Raw genomic sequence first — 13,338 nt, forward strand, 5'->3', positions numbered from 1 at the left:
TGATTGGCTGACTATTACTTGTTACGTCACGAGGACGAGTAAGGAAGCCCTCTTTATCTAGGTGGTGTTGGCTCTGTCGTCTGCTTCGGTTATGGTTTACCCCGGCAGACGCTTGCGCTGAGCACACCCGGAAATGTTGTTGTTCTTCTTCTACCTCCGCCTCTGGTCGTTTCGTAATTCTCTAGCATGCTCTAAGTTCCCATGAGCCCTTGCGTGCCACAGGTGGTGCTTGCTTTTCCAAAAAGGTAAATGTCCAAAAGGTGGACTCGATGTGATGGTTCACTGCCGTGGTTCGATGCCGCGGTTATATGAACCCAGCAGAAACAGCTCGAGTTGACTTATCGCACTTCATCACGTCAATCCTCTCTAGAATATTGGTTGACAGAGCTTGATGGGAGATACTTTGCTGCGATTAACCACCTCGACCCGTTTGTGTCGCGTTCATGTAACAGCGGCTAAAGATGTCGATTTCGCAAAAGTTGGGATGTAAGAACGAGAACGTTTCGCTCTCGTTCGCTATTTTTGGGCAGCATCCATACACGCGACGAGCCGCGCTTTTTGCGGACCTTACCTAAAGACCTTACTAAAGACCTTACCTTTGCGGACCTTGAGACCTTAACTAAAAATATCGGTTGCTTGACACGCGTAACATACGCGTCTCGACACCACATCTCCATGCCTCATACGTGTTTTGCTGAGTAAATCCTATAAAATTACTGTGAAATTTCCCTAACCCACCATCTCGCTGAAAACGGTTCTTTTCTCCGAGGAACTAATAGGCCAGAAATTCTTCCGGGCGAAATCACTCACTCTATGAGAATCGCGCGCTTCAAGTTTCTCTTACGCATTCCTCCTCTCCCACGCGCATACTCTGTGGATCGAGCAACTACGCGTGCTGTGCTGCTGGCTCCCGTTCGTCTCCGCTGTTGCGCAATGCGAAGCAATGCTCGCCATCGCCAGTTGCGAGTGCGGTAGTCCCTGCCACCACAGGGGTGACACAAACCCGCCATTGTTGCAACTACCCTCAAGCGGGTGCTTTTGGCAAAACTGCCATCTTGTCCTGGTCGCACGTCATAGAAAACGTAATTTTGAGGTCATGTGACTATGTTTACATGTCGTTTTGCCCCTTACCGACATATTTTCCAACACGTAAACAAATGTTTGTGTTTGTTTACGTGTTCTTGCCCATCGCTCAGGCTTGCCTATCATGGAATTTACCCACCAGCTAGCCTGCATTTACGCCATTCTGTCGAAGAAAGGGTCCGTACGGGCTTCCACGGCCGATGTGAATGGGCGCTTTGTTAGAGTGTGGATGGGATTCTGTGAACGACGTGATCTAGGCTCCAGACCTGTTACAGAAATGGGAGATTCACGTGCATGAGGACGAAACGGGTCAACAGGCAGGAATTCGCAAGCACTTCGAAAGATAAGGAAGATAGTGGTTACGTGGGGAAAATTCCAGAGCGAGCAAAGCATTTCTTATTTTATTTTTAAGTTGTGGCATGCCACATAACAGATGATAAAGGTTATAGAAGGGAAAGGTCTGATCATCCTTTATTTGTGAAGTGTTTCTAGGGTGCCTTGTGATCTGTTGATACCGAACGGGTGAAGAGCGTTGAACTTGTATGAGGTAAGACCCCCTACGTCTGTCACGTGTGGATCTGAACCCGGTTTCTAGAATATACAGTTTAATGTTTGAAAGTTGTGACCAGGTGTTCAGCGACTGCTTTGGGGAGTTTGTTGGACGTGCCTGTTCTGTGTCCGGTAAGGCTGTTGTTCATTTGTTGTCTGGTTTCGCCAATGTATTGCATGGAGCAGTTGCCGCATTTAATGCAGTATATGACATTGGATCTTGTGCATGTGAATGCGTGGGTAACGGATTGGCTGTAATTACTCGAAGCGCTTTTGATGGAGTTAGCGTGTTGAACGTGCTTGCATATTTTGCAGTGTGGGAGGTTCCAGGGGCGCGTCCCAGTATACTGGCTGTTCGTTTTGCTGGTTTTGGCATTGACCAAGGAGTCTGCTAGGTTTTTTGCGCGTCGGTGTGTCACCTGTATTGGATGAATGAATATATTGCTAAGTCGGTCACTGCTTTGGAGGAGGAGCTCGTGCTTCTGTAGAATGGCTTTGATGTTTGGAAGTGCGTTGGAATATCTTGTGATGAAGCTTACTTGGCACGCCTCAGGATCTTTTCGGTGTTCCAGAGCCTCGTTTCGATCGAGTGTTAAGTGCCTTGCGACGGAATTCGGCAGGCTTTCGTCGCCACCGAAGCTCCATGGATCCAGATACCGACCTCGTTTCTACACATACCTGTTTCGACATGCTCGCGCACATCTGCGAATCGTTGTATCAGTTTTTTTCCCTAGACATCAAGATCGTCTATGATACCGACTGGCGCAGTTGTATGCTGCACTCCTTGCGCTTTTTTGCTTGCCTGTTCGACTGGCTCCGAGATTTCCTTACTGACCGAACTGTCGCTGTCCACGCATCCCACGGCCAAAGCCCTAAGTATCCTCAAAGCGTACCCCAAGGAAGTATTCTGAGTCCTACTCTCCTTAACGTGGTAATGGGGGGTTGAAAGTCGATTATTCCCCGCATAGTAGCATTCTATGTGTACGCCGACAACGATGTCGTTTGGACAGTAGGCAAGTCTTGACCAGCCAGCGTCGTTTGCAGCTACCCTTAAATAATATCCATCTTTACCTTACACGCCTTGGAATGGACCTTTCGCACGGAAAGTACGTCGAGTTCGCTTTCACCCGCAAGGCTATGACAAATTTCCCTCTTTGAGTTGGCTCAAAGGAGCTCGAGCCAGTAAGTTTCCACCGCATCCGTCGTGTGGTCATGGACTCGGACCTCCGCTGGGCTCGCCACATTAAGCACCTTGAAACCAAAGCGCAGCGATGGCTTCCTGCAATTCAACATCTTTCTGAATTAGGACGGGGCTGTGATCAGCGGTCCTTTGTAGCTGTTCGCGGGGCTTTGGTAAGGGCGCCCATCCCATCTAGCACAGGATTTCCAGAACGTCACAAAATACCCTTCGGACCTTGTTTGCCCGAAGCCTTCGTCGCATGCTTGGAGTTCCAAGAATGGCTGAAACACAGCAAGCCCTGGCCGAAGCTGCTGAACTCCCGCTGGAAGTTATTCGTGAGCGTCAAAACAGTTCGGCACCCACTCCTCAGGAAAATTCGTTACCGTCCTGAAAGTGATTTCCATCAAGTAGCACAGAGGACACGCCAGACTCTCAGCGGCCTCGTAGCTGGGGACGTCAGACCGCCGGACGTCCCCAGGTCTCTGCCTGTGCCACCCACCTTCGTACGTATTGCGGACCTCCTAGAACGAAGAGATCATGTTCGTCCTCAAGTTCCCAGAGCCCATTTTTATACTGTGATAGACGCGAAGTTTGCTACCTCTGCCGCAGCATACACCGATGGTGCATCTCGAAATGACAAGTCCGCCCCGGCATTCGTGGTCCCATCCGAAGGCGCAGTGGAAGGACATCGCCGTTCTTAGTAAACCACATCCACAGCGGTGCAACTCCATACCAAACTTTTCTTTTTGCAGCACGTCGTCGACTTTACCGCGCGGGAATGGGTCGTCTTCACTGCCTCTAACTCTGCGCTCCAAGCAATTGAAAATTCTGGCATCCGAGACTCATCCGCATCTTTGGCGATGGCTGTGTTAATGGCTTACAACCTTGTCTAGAAAGAGGGGGCAGATGTTGGTTCTCCAGTGAGTTCCAGCCATTGAGGTGTCGACGGGTATCAACAGGCCGACAGCGCCGCCGAAGCAGCGCTCTCATGTCGGAAACGGAGAAGTGAGAGGAGATCGTCGTTCCGTACTTCAACACCTGTGACTCTGGCTTACCAACAATGGACCACTGACATTCTCCTCCCAGCTATGCTGAACAGAGTTGGTCCAGCGCTCACTTCCCGCATACCTCGACATATACCTCTCATCAAGATGCCGCATTAGTTCATCGACTTCGCATCGATGTAGCTTTTACATCGCAGCGGCGTTATCGCTTGAGAGAAGTTGACTCTCTCCAATGCTGTCACTGCGGCGTTGAAGCTCTAGAGCACATTCTTCTCCATTGCCCACACCTTCCCGAATTGTACCTACCGAATCCCTTAACGAGCTGTACTCTCGCCCCCCCCCCTCCCCTCTCACAAAATTGCTTGGTCCCTGGCCACATCTAGCCCACCAACGATGTGTCCTAAACGCCCTCTTGTCCTTTCTGGATACCATAGGACTTCCAACCTCATTGTGAAGGTGCTCATTATTTCATTCCCCGCATGACAACCAGCAATGTGGCAGATGATCGCCCCTGGCAATGAAACTGCCCATTCATCATCTCACAATAAAGTTGTTGTTGCACAGAAATGCAGTTTTCAGGAAATGAGAACATGAAGAAAAGGGAAGCTTCAGTTCCTAACCTCAATTACATGAGTAGGAGCGGTGCAAACTCATGTGGAAGTGTTGCCAACTGCGGTCCGCCGTTCGCTCGAAATCAGCCACATCTTCAGTAGATGGTTAGTAATCCGCAAACATCACCTACGATTGTTGTTGTGTTTTCCTTTATTATTCTTTTTACACGCGCTTTGGGGTCTGTGAAGCTTGTTATAACGTTCTGCCGTGAATAGTGATAGTCCGTTTATTCTTTTTTAAGGGTAACTCAGGATAAGCGTAACCAGTCGTTTACAAGTAATGCGCATTGTTTTCGGGTATAGTAACCGCTATAAACGGCTCAGACACAGCAAAGCACTTATAAATGTGGCGCATCTCCTACGGTCAACCACAGTAACGTTTATTCTGTGAATTATGCCTGTTCAAAAGTAAGGTATAATGTTACTGGACTTATAGGGTGCAGTTGTTCCTAGTTCTGACAGGTGCCGTTTTCTTTTCTTCCCCCCCCCCAGGCCGCGAAGGACGGCATGGTGAAGTCGGGCTATTGTGCAGACTTGTACGTGAACTGCAAAGGATCATGTTAACATTACGAATACAAGCAAAAGTAACCAAGGAGAGCTTAAGCGTGAGAATCTCACAAAGTGAGCCGGGCTTTTAATGTGCTTGCCAGAAGGCGCATTGTGAAATACGTCGTTCACAGTTGCATCGTACACTGATGTGGTCAACTGGTCTGCACTGCCTCCTCTATCATCTTCATTTCTGCCCTCCCCTTGTGCTGCTTCATCGCTTGCGCTGGAGACGGCTCTGTTTCACGCAGCACTGCAGTCCTTTCGGCTTTATGTTTCCTCCAGCTTTCGAAAAGCAAAAGCAGCGCAGAAGACGTCAAGTATGCACCACAACACTGCAGCGTGCCTACGTTCATTTCAAGAGACGCAGAAGGATCAGCAGCTCCGACCCCGTAGCCAAGGTTCTGACTCGGTACACAGTCGGGATTGGCATTATTCATTAGGTACTCGGGTAGACCTGGAAACGATAGCACGACGGGAGCTCTCCGCGGGAGCAACAACGCGTAGATTTCATTTCATCATTTCATTTTATTACCTTAAGGACCCTTTACACAAGGGTGTTACATAAGGGGGGAACAAGAGGAACACATCAAAGTATTTACACAGTTGAAAATTGTATTCTAAAGAAACATTTCTTCGCAGACACCTTGAAAACTGCTAAGGTCCGGCAGTGCGACGACATCAGCTGGCAACCTGTTCCATTCGCTGATACCCAGCTGAAGTGTGGAGTGCTTATGCGCGTCCGTGCAGCTCAAATTTGATTCTAACCTATAGGAATGCTCAACACGACGCGAGAAAAAACTGGCGCGAGTAATATATGGAGAATCAGAATGATACAATTTATGTAGGAGAACAAGCCTAGCTATTTTACGCCTTGCTGCCAATAATGGGATTTTATAGTACTTTTTGGTCTCTGTCATACTTACTGTACGATCGTGTATATTAAAAATAAACCTTATAGCATTACTTTGAACATGTTCTAACTTATCACATAAATATCTCTGATAAGGACTCCACACAACAGCAGCGTAATCTAGTTTGGATCGTACCAAAGTATTATATGCTAAGAGCTTCACTTTTGAAGGGGCCTGGTGCAATGTACGTTTTAGAAACCCCAATGTACTTGATGCTTTGAGACACACCTGTTCAACGTGGTATTTCCACGACAAATCGTCGGATATGAATATTCCCAAATACTTATATTGTTTAACTTTTTCTAACGTAGTTCCCCGAAATATGTAATCAATGTTTGTGCTCGTTTTTGCTCTCGATATTGACATCACTTTTGTTTTTGTTACATTTACGTCCATTAACCATACATTGCACCATGCTTCCAGAGCATCAACATCTGACTGAAATCTTATACAGTCTTCGTAACAATTTATGCCCTGGTACAAAACCAAATCATCAGCATATAGCCGAACGTTGCACTTCAAACTTTGCGGTAAATCATTAATATAAATTAAAAATAAAAGAGGGCCGAGGACAGAACCCTGCGGAACCCCTGAGAGAACATGTGATATATCTGATACCGATGTACCGCATTTTACACACTGCGTCCTGGATGTCAAAAAATTAGATGTCCATGCGATGACAGAGGGATGAAGTCCAACAGAATGCAGTTTGCTAATTAACCGCAGGTGAGGAACTCGGTCGAATGCGTTTTTAAAATCGACATAGATCACGTCTACCTGTAGACCACCGTTTGTCATTTCAAAAAGATCTGTGACCAACCCGAAGAGCTGTGTTTCACACGAAAAATTTCTTCTAAAGCCATGTTGATTTGGGAATAAGACCCCGTGGTCGTCTAGGTGATCCATAACATAAGCATACAGGATATGCTCCAAAATTTTACTACACACGCATGTTAAAGATATCGGTCTGTAGTGACTGACCTCTACAGGTTTTGGTCGTTTGGGAATTGGTGCTATTATTCCGTGCTTCCAGTCGGATGGTAAATCTGCGCAAACAAGACTCTGCTGGAAAATTAATGCTAAGATTTTACCGGATACTGCTTTTGTCATTTTCAATAACTTTGTTGTAATTCCGTCACAGCCAGGAGATGAAGAGATTGGTAAATTGTCAATAATTTTGATCACACCCTCAGGAGAAATAGAAGGCAGTTCGGCTTGGGTAGCGTGTGCGTGAGGTTGTATATCTGAAAAAAACGTGGTTTCTTTCGTAAACACTGAAGAAAAAAAGCAGTTTAATTCCTGTGCGCATGCCGAGTCAGACAGAGTAGACCCTTCTTTTTGTATATTACAAAATGTACTGCCTCCAACTTTAGACTTTACAACAGACCAAAATTTTTTTGGGTTACTACTCAAAAGTAAAGGCAGCTCCTGAGAATAAAATCTCTTTTTACTTTGCGTAACGGCTACTTTATACTCTCTTGCTGCCCTGTGGTATTTAGCCCAATTATATGAAGTCGCGAGTAGTTGAGCTTTACGATACATTCTCTTTTTCTTATTAGCCAGCCGTTTTAAATGTACAGAGTACCAAGGCGCCCTAGAACTGGATCGCAACCTCAGCCTAGGAATACTAATACGAGCGTTTTCAACGAGAGCAATTTTAAAGGACTGCCAGTTTTCATCCACCGATCGCATGGGCCAACAGGAAGAAAGCGTACTAAAATAATTCTCCATGGCCGAGTTTAATTCAGTCACGTTTGCCCTTCTATAGTCATATATATATTTCACTACCTCATACTTTCTTTCTGGATTAAATGTCATTGTAACACAAATGGCTCTGTGATCACTAACTTCTTCCAGGTAATCAATATTCACTACATCATCAGGGCGGGTCGTAAAAAACAGGTCAAGGACAGCATCTCCCCGAGTTGGACAGACCAATTTTTGAACAATATTAAATTCATTACACACAGTCAAAAAACTTAAACACTCAGACCTATTTGTACATGAAGGGTATATTGAAGGTACTGACCAATCAATATCAGGTAAATTAAAATCACCTGCAAGTATAATATCTGATCCAGGAAACCGTAACAAAACTTCTTCTAAACAATTATGTAACTTATCACAAAAGTCAGACCTTGCACTTGGTGGCCGGTAACAAGCTCCTACAATAATCTTTTGAACTTGACGAATATTCAAAACCGCAAACACTATTTCTAAGTCGGTTAGAACATGAACAAAACCCGACACGATATTTTTACGGATACCTAAAAGCACACCGCCCCCACGTTTGCCACAACGATCTTTCCGATAAATAACATAATTCTTATTTAATAACAACTGGTTATCATTAATTTCATTTGTGAGCCATGTCTCCGTGCCAAATATAATGTCAGTTTTACACATATCGGTCAAATTTTCCACAATGTCCTGAACAGACAATAAACTTCTGAAGTTCAACACAAGACTTGACAGGGATGTGTCCAGTAACTGTCAATCCCTGTCTGACCTTACAAGGTTTACAGAAGGCAAAGGCAAGGAACTTGAGGAACTGACATTTATAGACGTAGCAGATACTACATCACTATTCACAGGACGAGCAGACATTTGCCTTAGTAGAACTACTTTGTTTTGCTTTTCATCGTACACATACATATCATTTTCAATTATCAGCTTGTCATAGGAAAAACGAACTTTCTTGTTTTCTTCACGATACGGTCTGGCGTAATCCCTAAGAATCTTACGACAGTTTCTTATCCGTAAGGAAAAATCCTCCTCAATCCATACTTTCGGTTGTGTGAGATTTTTTAATTTAGGAGCACTCTTAAGCACACTTTCCTTTTGTTTATAATTAGAGAACTTCACTATGATAGGACGAAACTGACCTTCTCTTGCATTACGTCCTACTCTATGTACACGCTCAACATCACCAAGAGACGTACCCAAGTGTTCCCTGACAAAATCACTCAGGATTTTCTCAGTGTCCAACCAACGCTCCCCATCAACCTCAGGGATACCCTTAAATACTAGGTTATTACGTCTCATACGATTTTCCAGATCATCTATATGAGCAGCACAATTTCGCAGGTCACTCTGTATTTGTGGCAATACTAACTCCATTGAATGAACGTCGTTTTTCAGCCCCGTAATGTCATTTTGCATAGAACTTATACTCTCTAAACAGGACTCTACTTTTCCAACACGTTCTGTCAGCTCAGAAACACCTTTAGCTATGTCACGCAGTTTGACAGAATTTTCCCGCTGATGCTTCAACACCGTAGTGCTTAATGAATCAATAGCATCTTGCAATTTATCAAAACGATCAGCGTCAGTCGGGCCAGGGTTTAGTTCTACATCCCCGGCAAGGAGTAGCAGCCTCAAACACAGTAACATAACATAGCTTCTTTTTTTTTCTAGCATAGAGCGAAGGATTATCAAGGTACACAATGAACTCTGCCCGAGGAACGCGGAGTACAGCATATGACTAAACAACAGCCAGGTAATCGTGAGTACTGATTTGAACATAGATGCATTGCGAGACCGTCGATTCAACATACACACAGCTGGGAGTGGAGTAGGCAAAAAAGGCAACCAGCGAACAGTACATAAAGGAAAACCTTGACTAACCTGCGAAAGGACAACAGTATGAGTAGCCATGCCGTGAGATGTTCCTACTCCAACTCCCAGCGGTACGTTCACAAGTCCTGGCTTAAATACTGTCTGGAAGCCATGTGACAGATTACGTAGCGGGCACTTCCCGATTGCTTCAGCCATCGTATCTGTCGCATCTGTTGAAGCTGGGATTATCAATTCCTCGTTATCACGAAGAGCACAGCAGTTCCATGACACCCTTAAAGAATGCGCTGACGGCGGTCCACGTACCACACAGGTGGAAACAAGAAAAATAATCTGCGAAAGGACAACAGTATGAGTAGCCATGCCGTGAGATGTTCCTACTCCAACTCCCAGCGGTACGTTCACAAGTCCTGGCTTAAATACTGTCTGGAAGCCATGTGACAGATTACGTAGCGGGCACTTCCCGATTGCTTCAGCCATCGTATCTGTCGCATCTGTTGAAGCTGGGATTATCAATTCCTCGTTATCACGAAGAGCACAGCAGTTCCATGACACCCTTAAAGAATGCGCTGACGGCGGTCCACGTACCACACAGGTGGAAACAAGAAAAATAATCTGCGAAAGGACAACAGTATGAGTAGCCATGCCGTGAGATGTTCCTACTCCAACTCAATATTGTAATCACGCGAAAGAAAGTGCCTCTGCACAGTTTGCACTGCGAAGCACACTAGTCGAGATCCGCAGGTCGTGTCCCAAGGAACTATTCGGTGCAATATGCGCTGCGTTTCACGGATATCTAAACTGTCCGACAGTGCACCGGCGGTAAATGGTTTCTGGGGTCCAATAGAAGTCAACTTTTGTGTAATTCAGATCACCAGGTTTGTGCTTCGAACGATTGTTGCATTTGTGCGCCACGCAATTCACCATTGCTCAATCGGAGGTGAGGACCAGCGCGAGAAACGCCAACAAAAATATGGCGACCAATCGCAGTGCTCCCTGACGGCCTGACGTCGGTATGTCACCCTATTATCTCGGAGCGAGTCGGACCGATAATTTTTAGCCACACCTTATAGTGCTGCCATACCAGCGAAACTCTCGCCCTCTAACTATGGTAAAATTGATTCTTCCGTGGTCGAATACGGTTCATTAGCGCTCTGTCCTAAAGGCCTTACGGAACCTACGGAGTAATGTAGGAATTTGGTACTCACTGTTGCGTGCATCAATATACCGTATCTTCCGGTATATGACGAACGCGCTATACATTGGAAAAAGCGTCGCGAAGAGGCACAACGCGTTATCCAATGGCGCACGTTATGCATCGAACCTTTTCTTCATTTTCCCTTAGAAGTCGGCCCAGGACGCACATTCCGGGCGTCAGTCGTGACGTTGCCCTCCTCTGTGAGGCCGACAACGGCGTGCCCTTTCGCCACCACCAACACCACCACCACCACCTTCATTTTTCGCTAATTTAGGGTTGCGCTGTTCATCGGAAAATAGGGTAGATCCACCGAATGGCTGCGATAATAGTGGAAGTATCACATGTGGGGAATGAACACCGTAATCATCATCATGACCATCAAAGTAAATTTGATTCTTGCTGTGGGCATTTAAAATGGGCTCTGAAACAATTCCAAAACTTCTGAAGCATCCACGTTGTAAATATTGTGAGAGCTTTATTGGATAGGTCAGATCGCCAGGGATGCTGACCAGAAAAAGCGATCGAATCTCGCGCCGCGGGCTACAGGGCGCCAGTCGATAATAGCGATGCGTCTGCATGTCATTCATTCTCACAATATTCACTTGTGAAAACTTAATATGCGCACCAAAACGCCGTATTTGTGTAATAGCGCGTTACGAGGCTATTGCATTGCCAATGTCACCCGCTGGGCGAGCTATTCCATCGCCCTCCGTGCCCGTCGTTTGCATAACGAGCTAGGCCTTTGTATAGTGAGAGCCGACCTCCAAAGAACACCGAGCGGGAAGGTGACCTCGTGGGGCACTTCTGGCATGCGTACACGGATATGACGTCACTTCTCCTTTGCTTGCGCATACCTCTCAGCGCCGTCCGGGTCCTCCGTCGTCGATAGTTCGAAAAAATCGGAAAAATCGTTTTACAAACCAAGCAGATTTAAAAAAAAAAATCAAATGAGAAATGTGCTGTTCTGCGTTTCGAATCCATGGTCTGCAACTGAGGGTGCTTTTTAATCAGGGCAGACTTGTTACAAAAAGACTATTCCAGCAACGTCAATTTAGGTTTTGCAGTTGAGTTCTACAGCACCGATGACATCTTGTCGATGAAAGTCTGCAACTAGACGGTGAGTAATTACCCGAAATCCATGAAGTGAGCCCTTAATTAGGGGATTTCGTGAAAAAAGCGTCATGGCAGAATGAGATATTATCAGTTGAAAGCCATTCGACGTTCAAACAAAATCGCGAAACATGAGTATCCATCCCGAAACCGCTGCGAAATTGAAAACGAAGTCGAAACCGCTGCGACCGGGAAGGCAGCGAGTGCAGCGCTCATTTTACGTCAGAGGGTAACGTGATTTGCAGCGATAGAGAAGATGGAGTTGGTGCCCATCTCATGATCAGATAAACCGCTTTCCAGCACAGATAGGCATCCGTCGTCTTATGTGATGTGCCGCTCAGGCGCGATTTTTCAATTTCGGCTCATTTGCATACCGAATTCAGCGATGGATATTTCGCTGCACGCGCATACTTTGCATGCGCGGATTTTGAAAAAAGCAGAATGGCTTTCGAAGTGGATTCCTCTATCGTTCTGCTGTCTCGCATTTGTACAAAATTTTCAAATTAAACAGTTAAATATTTAATTTTAGTCAATTTGTCATCTTATAGTTGCGGATTTGCTTCGACAGGATATCGGCTTGGTCGATATAACTGAATGGCAAAAATGAAATCCACATTGTTCTAATAGGCTTACTTTGTTAAAAATTCGTCCCGATCTAAAAAACAAACAAACACCAGGTATATGTAGTGGGTTGCATGTGGTTTCTCAACAATTTTAAAGACATCATCTATTGAGACAAAAACGTAGTTGCATACGACAATTCTTCTGGAGTCTATTGTAGTGTGCTTCACATACTGTAACATGGAGACAGAAACTTGCAGCATTATTCTTTGCCGCATATTGTGGCATGCTTTCGGGAATAATGTGGTTGTCGTCATGCCGTATGGTCAGCGTATAGCAGCAACCCCTACCGACAAAGTTTGACCGCGTGACGTATGACCGCGTGACGATACGTACCCGTGGTGCTCATCGAGATTTACGTTTAACGAAGCTTGATACGATTTGGTTTAGATGTTTTCTGCACATGTTGCGGTTCGTATGGCGCTTCCTAGCGAAACATTTCTGCTCCTTCTCTTAGCAGACGACAATCTGTTTGCCATTGCTTTGTTGCGAGAACGACACTTTTAGCCGCCCTTTTAACGTTTTTGTTTCATTTATTTTCTGTCTCTATACAGTTTCATTGGACTCTATTATTCCTGTTATTACATTCGTTCGTGTTTCATTTGTTCCTGCCGTATTTTGTATTTTTTGTGCCTTGCTGTGCGCCAATTGACGGTACAGGAGCGTACACATGTGGATTCAACGTCACTAGCGCCCCATGCGGACGCTGCAAACAACTATCGACAGACTGGCGTATTTACGTCGCTGTAGCGCATAGGAAATGCATGAAGACGAAAGTTTGCGTGGCCGTATTTATTTTGTTACGTAGTGCCTGATTTCGACGAATTTTTGGTAGGGTTTCCTGGCGTAACTTCTTCACTTTGCGGCAGCAGAAGTCTGTCTGTCAAGTAGTATCGCGCCACGCGCGAAAATGTGACTGACCTTTTATAGCATACACAATGTACTA

The sequence above is a fragment of the Ornithodoros turicata genome, chromosome 1, assembly GCF_037126465.1.
Source record: "Ornithodoros turicata isolate Travis chromosome 1, ASM3712646v1, whole genome shotgun sequence".
NCBI classification, from domain to species: Eukaryota; Metazoa; Arthropoda; class Arachnida; order Ixodida; family Argasidae; genus Ornithodoros; species Ornithodoros turicata.